Here is a 10,631-nt window from a genome sequence, read left to right as displayed (position 1 = left end):
ATAAGGAAAGATAAAGAAAGGTGTTCTACACATTCTTAAAATGTCATTAGACTACGCAGAAAATTCAGAATTAGGAAGGTAAATAAAAATAATACATATAATTTTACATGATTTACTGTTTGAATTATTTATATCATTGCCTCTATATTAAAAATAATATAAATTACTTTTATGGAGAGCTTACCAAGTGCTAGTCCTTGTTCTCTGTGTTTTTAGTGATTTTTGAAAAAGTAATTCTCCCAAATATTTATGAAATAGATATTATAGTACCCATGTTATGGCTAAGAATTGAGACTCAGAGAAGAACTTGGTCACGACCACATGTGATAGAGCCAGGACTGAACCTGGGGCAGTCCAATCCCAAAGCCCTTGCTCTCTTCACTAGGTCATCCTGTTTCTATTACTATGACAACTGAGGTTTACTCTAACCATACATCAAAGATTCAGTGAAGCTAATGTCTCCTAGTGCAGCAAGGATGAAGAACACAAGAATGCCAAAGCAAAGTTCAAATCTTTCACTTTCATTTTCTCTTTCACACCTAAGTTGTCATTAGCAACAACAGGTTGTTGTGATGTAAAATAAATGATATGGAAAAAAATCTCAAATACCTCCCTCCCTTTCTCTACTTCTTAAAGAGTAGGCTAACTCTAGTTAAGAGAAATGGTTTCTTTGCAACTTCAGAGATTGGTAATTACCCCTTGGCCTCCCATGGCATATCCACAAGGAAGACTCCAATCATTTCACTCCTATCTGCAAATGTAATCATCCTTTGCTTAATGTACATTCACATTATTCTTTTGCAGGATTATAGCCTTAGAAGAATTTATAACATTTTCCCAAACAAGAAACAAACATTAACGTCCAATGGACATCACAATATTGGTGGGTTCCCTTGACTAGTATGTACCCTTTTGAGGAGGAGTTTTGGGAAGCAGGGGTTCAGACTATCGGCAGGAGATCTTGGGGAGCTCTCGCTAGCCCTCAGCCCAGAGACTGTGCACAGAAAATCACTGGTCGTGGCACAGGAATGCACTTTGGCCAATGCTTGCTTGCTCTCCCATGAATTTGATGCTCAAACCTAAACACTGAAAACGGTCATTGATGGGTTGGGCAGAGAAACGGGGAAGGCTTCTTTGCAGTAGTTAAGTGTCCAGGCAGGTTTGATGTCCAGTTGGCTTAGTACTCATAACAGCAGGACTTGTTTTAGGGGAACCAGTCAGGATTGTTAGCCTGTGTGGACAAAGCTGTCTGAGCTGCACTGGCTCATGCCATTTGGGGCAAAGGAATCCCCTTTCATGAGAGTTTTTAGGTGTTAACCAAAGCCATATTGGGAAGACATGTCAGGGGTTACAGAGGACATTAGTGCTTTTAACACTTTAAAATACAGAGAGTATTTTTATACTTTAACTACTCCAAACAATTAAATCACACTTCAAACAGCAATATTAAGTTTGCATAGAAGAGGGGGTGGATGGGTGAGGACTAAGGTATAGTTCTTACAACATCTAAAAAGAACACCTGGGGCCAGCCTGGTGGGGCAGCGGTTAAGGGCACACAGTCCGCTTCAATGGCCTGGGGTTTGCGGGTTCAGATCCAGATCCTGGGCACGCATGGGCGCACCGCTTGTCAAGCCATGCTGTGGAGGTGTCCCATATAAAGTACAGGAAGATGGGCACGGATATTAGCCCAGGGCCAATCTTCCTCAGCAAAAAAAAAAAAGGAGGATTGGCAACAGATGTTAGCTCAGGGCTGATCTTCCTCACAAAAAAAATAAAATAAAACAAAATATACTTAAAAAGAACACCTAAGTAATAATCAATTGACCTCAATATGCTTGACTTTGTTAACTACTTCCAGAAATACCGAGTTTAAAACATCATATTTTAAAATAATTCACAAATTTTGGACCTGCTATGGGCTACCCAAATCATCACCAGAGGATGCATTACTATGTTTTCCTTTAGGGGCCTAAGGTAGGAAAGCAGTTCCCAAAATTACATTTGGAGAAAAAGTGTGATTTCTTCTCTTTTATCTTTAGACCTGTACATGCCAGAAAGTCTTCTCTTTGGGAGAGAAGTATTTTTGCCTTATGAACATAAACTTGTTATCATATGCCATAGCTTCTACTTGTTTGTGTGGAATAAATCACACTGCCATAAATGAACACCCAGGAGAAAATTATGCATCTATTCCTCTCAGTCTCTAGCCCTGATCCTAACACCACCATGAGGGTGGAGACTGCCCAAAAGACAAAATGCTTATCCCTTAGTGGACTTTCAATAAATAGCAAATGAATGATAAACTGGTGGAACGGCAGAGCTACTGAATATTTATTTAAATTCAGAAGAAGAGAAATTTTCTTCCAGGTATGAATCTATCTTCTCTAGGCATATAACTAGACAGTATTTCTCTTGGTAGAGGAGGAAAGTATGCTCATTTTGCTTATTCTCACAAAATTCTATTTTCAATTATTGATATTCATCAGAACAATGTAACACATTTAATTCATACTCAAAAAATATGTGAATGAATGAAGCCCTCACAAAGCCTTAAGGGAAACTATGGAAGACACCTAAGTTAGAGCCACCACCAACACAGAGATTCATGAAACAAGGCAAAATTTTTAAGTCTACCACGTTTAATTTCCCATTCATTATTAATTCCACAAACACCTTCTGAGCCCTACTGTTTGCCAGGTAATGTTCTAGATGCTTGGGATACATCAGTGAATAAAACAGTCAATGATATCTGCTAGTCTGAAGCTTGCATTTTAGCAACGAGGAGACAGACAATAAATGATAAATATAAGAAGTAAATTTTATAGCATATCGTACAGTAATATTTGCTACTGAAAAAAGATAGGTAGAGCAAGATAAGGAGGAATTGGGTAGTTAGAGGGGCAATTGCAATTTTAAAAGTGTGGTCTGGTAGGCTAAATTGAAAGGCAACTTTTGAACAATGACTTAATAGAAGTAGAATATGTGAGATCCAGACAGTGGGAAAAGTCAGTGCAGACATCTAAGGTGGAAGTGCTCTTGGCATGTTCAAGGAACAGTGAAGAGGCCAAAGCAACTGCAGCAGAGTAGAAGGGGGAGATTTGATGTCAGGGAGGGATTGGGAATGAGAGGGGGGTTGAGGTAGGCAGATCATTTAGGGCTTATGGTCCATGGGAAAGATTTGGCTTTTTTTCTGACTGAAAGAAGTCACTGTGATGGTTTGCATGGAGGATGACATAATTTAAATTTGTTTTAGAAAGATCATATCTCCACATTGAGAACAGACTATAAGCAAGTGTAGAAACAGGTAGATCATTTAGGTAGCAATAGTAATCCAGACGAAATATGGAGTGGTCTCAATAAAGGTGGTGAGAAGTGGTCAGACGGTGGACGTTTTGAAGATAGAGCAAACAGGATTTCCTGATAGACTGGACACAGGGAGTGAGAGAAGGGGAAGAATAAAGGATGAGAGGTTTTTTGGAAGGATAAGGTTGTATCGATCAAGATAGATGAGTTCCCAGGTGGATGTGGGGAAAAAGAGAGTGAGGATTGTTGGAACAGGGATCTCTGGTGGCCATGAGAAGGCACTTATCGGATCTCCAAGTACGGTGAGTATAATTGCCCAATGAACTGAGGCCAAGCTTCCCAAGATCAGCTCCCACCCAATGACTGAGGACCACAGGGTACTAAACAGACCCAATTCCTGGGAGATGTGGTGCTCTTCTGACAGGCAACTTTGGCTCAGACTTCCAATGAGCTCTGTCAAAATTTCTTAGAACTGCATTGCAATCTAAGACTTGTCCTACCTATGCTTCCCTCCTTTCCTCTCTCCTCTGCAGGGGCCGGCATTGCAATCTGAAGGTTCCCCCAACATCCTCCAGCTTCCTCTTTATTTCTTCATTGATATTTTTCCCAATAAGCCTCCTGCATTTCTAATTCCATCTTGCTAAATCCTTCTCCAAGAAACAGAAGCAACTCAGGGTATTAGAGTGAATGGATTGGAAAGATAGGAGGTGGTGATTGGAGAGGACAAGATGCATGGAATTGAGTTCATGGAGGAGTTTGGGGTATTAGTAATTCGAATGTCTAGGATGTGTCCATAAAGAGAGAGGCTGAGGGAGGGTGAAGGACAATATCATTCTTAGAAAAGAATCCAAGAAACTGGGGGCCAGGGTGTTGGAAGAAGCATGTTTATGTGTTCTGAAATTGCAAATAAGGAACACAGTGAGCCAGCAGGAAAGTAATCAAAAAATGAGGGAAGAATGATATAAGATCAGTAGATCAAACCACAGTGAGGGGTAGAGGATGATGTAATCTAATGGCATGACATTCCAAGCTAAAATGTGTGGGAGGTGGGGGAGGAAGGAAAGAGAATGGTTTGATGTGGCAATAAGTAGCAAAGAGCTTACCTACTCCATCTCAGCCCCAATTCTAGAAGGGGAGTGAGGAGAAAAAAAACCATCCATACCTTGAGAAAGTTTTAAAGGAAGCAGTATTTTTGGGAGTGAGCCAGTTCCGCTGGCATAATGGTTCTCAATGGGGGACAATTTTACACTACTCAGCCTCCCCTCCCCCTGGGACATTTGGCAAGATCTGGAAATCGGAGAAGTGCTACTTGCATCTAGTGGATAAAGGCCAGGAATACTGTGAAAAATCTCACAATGCACAGGACATCCTTCCACAATAAAGAATTATATGGTCCTAAATGCCAGCCCCTAAAAGTCTAATGGTTAAGATTTGGCGCTCTCACCACCAGGCCCCGGTTTCATCTCCGGGTTGGGGAACCACATCACCTGTCTGGTGGTTGTCATACTGTGGCAGCTGCATGTTGCTGTGATGCTGAAAGCTATGCCACCAGTATTTCAAATATCAGCAGGGTCTCCCATGGTGGACAGTTTTCATCAGAGCTTCCAGACTAAGACAGATTAGGGAGAAGGAACTGGCCACCAAATTCTGAAAAAATTGGCCATGAAAACCCTATGAATAGCAGTGGAGCATTGTCTGATAGAGCACTAGAGGGTGAGAGGATGGTGCAAAAAGACCAGCTCAATTCCACTCTGCTGCACACAGGCTTGCTAGGAGTCAGAACAGACTCGATGGCACTAACAACAAAATATCAATAGTGCTGAGGTTGAGAAAACCTTCATTAGAAAAATAAGGTGAAAACAAGTTCAGAGAAAAGGTTGAGGAGCCAGTCCTAGATTGCCAACTCCAGAAGGCACACTGGGAGGGGTTTAAGAGTTGGGGAAGAACGGGATAAGGAGAGAGAATAGGCCATGTGCAGATCCTTACGGGAATCAGAGTTTAGAGACTAGGTGTGACCAGGGGTCTGGGGTTTCTTGATAACTGATATAGATGAGATAATGTGTGGGTTGGAGAGGGCTGCAGAGGTGAGTTTTTGTGGATCCCTCTTCACTTTTGATGATGATGGTAAGGGGCTAGGAGAGGTGTGGGCTTTGGTCTCGGTTCTAGTGCACTGAAATAACCTGGACTCCTGCCTGGAAAGGACAAGCTCACACCTAATGTAGTTGTGGTGTCCTGGCTCATCCTGACCCTTCATCTTTTCTCTCCTTTCTAGGTCCTTCTTTTTTATTGTAGTGTTCCCTACTAGTCACCCCCAAGTCCTTATATTTGCTCAGAAGTCCCACCAGAAGCTAGTAGCACCCCGATAAAGAATCATTACTTTTTCCTCACACACCCCCAACACACACACATGCACACCTTACCAAAACATGCCTCCTAGCCATTTCATTACCTCAGAGTTCTGATAAATTAAATTAGCAGTTGTGTTAACTACTACTCCTAGATTAATATGTTAAACCTACCAGATAATAATAAATCTGAAGCAAGGATTTTAATATTTTAAGAAATCACTCCCATTGGGACTTTAGACATGGAGCCAGAATTACTCTTAGAGACATTTTCAAGTCATACTACCCAGGCGGCCAATTCTGTTCAGAATGAGCCCTTAAAGAAGGCACAAATCTTTATTAATGTAGTCACTTCCTCGTGGCTGAAAGACTCCACAAAGACAAATCCCAGAAAACATTATTCAGATACTCACTGAGAAGAGTTGTATCTCCTACATCACTCCACTTTTGTTGCTATTTAACTGTATACCAATTAGAATCTGTTGCTACTATGGCTTGGTTTAAGCATTCTCTTTGCCATCTTGGTCCTAATGTAGTGCAAGATTTGTTTCTTTACCTGACTACATTCTCTCCCACCAGTTTCCTCATCTCCTTTGTCTTCCCCTTTCTGCACCAGCTGGGTTACACATCTCTTCTCTGTGCGCCCAAGGCATCCGACACATTTATCACACTACATTCTTCTTCTTCTTCTTTTGCTTACCATTTTCCCTAACTTTATTGTCATTGGTTTATTTTTTCCTGCAATAGACTCTAAGCACCATACTAGCAGGGACCATGGGTTACCCATCTTCATATGAGCAGACTTTCAACAGTGTCTGGCACACAAGTATTTGCTGAATTAGTGAATGAATGGATGGACAGATAAGTGGGTGAATAACTTCAGCTCCTGTAGAAGGTTCATGGGGCTCTAACAGTGAGGCCCTTTTGTGAATGGCTCCGAACTACTGGAGTTTTGAATTATCTTTGTATTGCTTTTTTCTCGTATCTTTTACTGTCAAGCAATCAATTCATGCCATTGACTACCAGTGCTTCCCATGGTTTCACTATCTTAGCTGTTTATTTCTATTCTGCTGTGAGATGGGAACCCCAGATAATCAAGATCATGGCAAAGTTAGTGAAGCTACATGCAAGTAGATAGGCTCTGAGTTAGGTCTTGAAAAACACTTTAAGAAAAAAGTAAATGATCTTCAGGACATGTCAATTTTATAAGTCATTCTCATCTCTCAGAAACCTTTTTGCTTCTTGTGTGGTGCTCATCTGTGCTCTTGATAGTTGAGGTCATGAGATAAAGCAAATGTTATCACATTCACATCTGTGTTCATTATAGATTGAAATGCTATTGTCCTGTTCTAGGGATGTCACCACAAAGGTGAGACTGCTGTCTAAACTTCGCTACATACTCAGAAGTGCCTCATACCTTCCTTTTGCATTCTTTAAAAGTTCCATCAAAACTCTTGTCTGCAAATATTTACAGCACTGTTTCCACTTAGTCACAGCAACTTAATATATAGTGAAAATTCCTTGACCTCTTGCTTTTTCTTTATTGTCTTCGTTTTTATTTTCTTTTACCATAAGGCGAGATAAATGGTTAAAACACAACTTCTAAGGGAAAGAATCTGGTTCCACTTCCGGTTCTTCCACTCAACTAGGTGAACAGATAATGAGAAAAAAGATCTCAACTTTTGAGACTCAGCTTCCTCATCTATAAAAACGAGATAATTGTAATACTTAATTCCCAGGATTCAGATGAGAACCAAATGTCCTAATATATTGAAAAAGAGCTCACTCACAGAACCATAGGTTTGACATGTCCCTACCCACAGTCCCACATAGCATACAAGTTGAAAGGACGAATTCTAACGCAGACCCAATGCCATTGTTTTATCCAATGAGCTGTTCCTCCGCACAAAATCCCCCATGCCTCAAGAAAACGTGATCTTTCTTCATCTCCCTCCGCTTAAGCATTCACATGTATAATGCTCTACATAGGGCAAGACATTTTTCCCTGACTTCTCCATGGCGATCACTTTGTGCTCTGAAGCATGAGATTCAATTACCCATATCATTGTCTTGGCCTGCATAGCTACAATTGTTATTAATGATCGTAAAATCACCTATTTCTTTGATATAAATGCAGTCACAGTTATGCAGTTCCAATCATGCATCAACCAAGTACATTAAAATATATTTCTTTCAGGCTTCTAGGGAATAAATGTCCCCTAACAAAATTTGCATTCTATTTAAGACAAAGTTCAAAAAAAATTGTGAAGCTGAAGTGACTCTGAATAGCCTAGTAATTACTCAAATTAGGAAAATACTTCAGAGAGGAAATAAGGTGACTCTAAATAAATAACAGGTTTATTTTGTCTACTGTATATTTGATCTCTATCTCTATATGGACTTATATTTTTGTATTATTATTATTATTTTTTGTGAGGAAGATCAGCCCTGAGCTAACATCTATGCTAATCCTCCTCTTTTTGCTGAGGAAGACCGGCTCTGAGCTAACATCTATTGCCAATCCTCTTCCTTTCTTTTTTCCCCGCCAAAGCCCCAGTAGATAGTTGTATGTCATAGTTTCACATCCTTCTAGTTGCTGTATGTGGGACGCAGCCTCAGCATGGCCGGAGCAGCGGTGCGTCAGTGCGTGCCCAGGATCCGAACTCGGGCCGCCAGCAGCAGAGCATGCGCACTTAACCACTAAGCCATGGGGCCGGCCCTGTGTATTATTTTTAAAACACTTTTCTGAACTAGTAATGGATCTTTCCATTAACAGGTGGGAACAGAGCCTTGAGGCCAAGGTCACAAGACACATCAAAATTGAGCCAGCACAGCAACAACTGAATTTTGCCTACCAGTGTGATAGTGAAACTGCAGGCTAAATCTGAGGAGCCCTGTGAAGTCTTTCTTTAAGCTCCAGAAACAGAACCTCCCCACTGAAATCTCTTCAAGATCAATGCCGCTTTGGATCCACTCTCCATGATATTCTGGAACTGCAAATCACACTTATAAAGCACACATTTTAAATTCTGGAAATCGAACATTTAATTTTCATTTCAGTTTTCAGTATACATCTCTGAAAGATAAGTTTTCTTTTTTTCTCTCTTTTAACATGACCACAATATCATCACACAATAAAATTAACAATAATCTGTTAATGTCATCAAATATCTTATAAATGTTCAAATATCTAATTGTGTCTTAAATATCAATTTTTGGTTAATGTCCATTTGATTGAATCAGGCTCCAAATAAGGTCTAATCATTGATTAATATGATTTTTAAGGTTTTTTTTTTTTTTTTTTTGGCTGAGGAAGATTTGCCCTGAGCTAATATTGTTGCTAATCCTCCTCTTTTTTTTCGCTTGAGGAAGATTAGCCCTGAGCTAACATCTGTGCCAATCTTCCTCTATGTGGTATGTGGGTTGCCACCACAGCATGACTGGTGAGTGGAGTAGGTCTGCACCCAGGATCTGAACCCGCAAACCCGGGCTGCCGAAGCAAAGCACGTGGAACTTGAACCACTCAGCCATGGGGCTGGCCCTAAGTCTTTTCTTGGAATCAACTTCATAGAGGTGTAATTTACGTACCATAATATTTACTCGTTGTAAATATACAGGTCAATGATTTTAGTAAATTTACCTTATCTCTTTTAATCTATAGGCTTCCCCTCCATCTCTGTGTTTTCTTTTAGTTTATTTGCTGAAGAAATTGGGTCATTTGTTCCATAGTTTTCCAGATATTTTATTTTACTGAGTTCATCCCTCTGTATAGTTTTACATGTTTCTCTATTTTTTATTACTTATTAGTTTTCATAAATTTACTATTTACAAATTTTCATAAATTTACTTTTTATAAATTTTATAAAAATAATTTTAATTTTTTTATAAATTTTTTACTATTTACTATAAATTGATAGTTGGTATAAATTAGTATGAACTACCTTTAGCTAGAATATTCATTCGTGGTGGTGTGAATTTCATCAGGATACATTCTCTTCTTGTAATGTCAGCAGCTATCAATGATGAATGCCTACCTCTATTAATTAATTAGTGGTTGCAAAATGGTAATATTTTAAATCTATCATTTCTTCTTCATTTATCAGCTGAAAAACTGTCATAAAGAAAGTATTATTGGGCCGGCCCCCGTGGCTTAGCGGTTAAGTGCGCGCGTTCCGCTGCTGGCGGCTCGGGTTCGGATCCCGGGTGCGCACCGACGCACCGCTTCTCCTGCCGTGTTGAGGCCGCATCCCACATACAGCAACTAGAAGGATGTGCAACAACTTCTGTGACATACAACTATCTACTGGGGCTTTGGGGGGAAGAAAAGGAGGAGGATTGGCAATAGATGTTAGCTCAGAGCCGGTCTTCCTCAGCAAAAAGAGGAGGATTAGCACAGATGTTAGCTCAGGGCTGATCTCCCTCACAAAAAAAAAAAAAAAAAAGAAAGTATTATTCCTCTATTCTATTATTTAGTTACCCAGTGGTACAGTTTATGTAGGAAATCTAGGATAAAATGTTTGATTTATTTTCTTTTATTTATAAGTTTTCAAAGTAATGAGTTGGTTTCCCAGCATTCTTCAAGAGTGAATATGTTTTTGTTTTATTATTATTATAACTTGTAGATTTAAAGACATTTGAAATGGTTTAGTCCTTTGAGGTTATCATCATTGTTGTTCCTCAAATTGCCCCATTTCTGGCCAGTGATATTCTTTTTTATATTGGCTTCTGAGTCCTTATGAACCAATATGAAATGATAAGATATTCTTTATCCAGACCTGGAATTGACCCTAAGAATCCAAACATTCTTAAACTTTAATTCTATGTGCACATTTAGGCACTATTTGACCCTAACCACTGTGTCTCTGAGGGTCAACTTTATTCCCTTCCCCCAGCACATTCCTTGTGCTTTCATTTCTTGCATAGAATAAAACAGGTGTTATCTTTAAAGTTAGGTTGCGAGTTCTTCAGTCATATTTCATTAAC

Source organism: Diceros bicornis, chromosome 16, assembly GCF_020826845.1.
Source record: "Diceros bicornis minor isolate mBicDic1 chromosome 16, mDicBic1.mat.cur, whole genome shotgun sequence".
Taxonomy (NCBI): domain Eukaryota; kingdom Metazoa; phylum Chordata; class Mammalia; order Perissodactyla; family Rhinocerotidae; genus Diceros; species Diceros bicornis.
Note: the sequence above shows the minus strand (reverse complement) of the source record.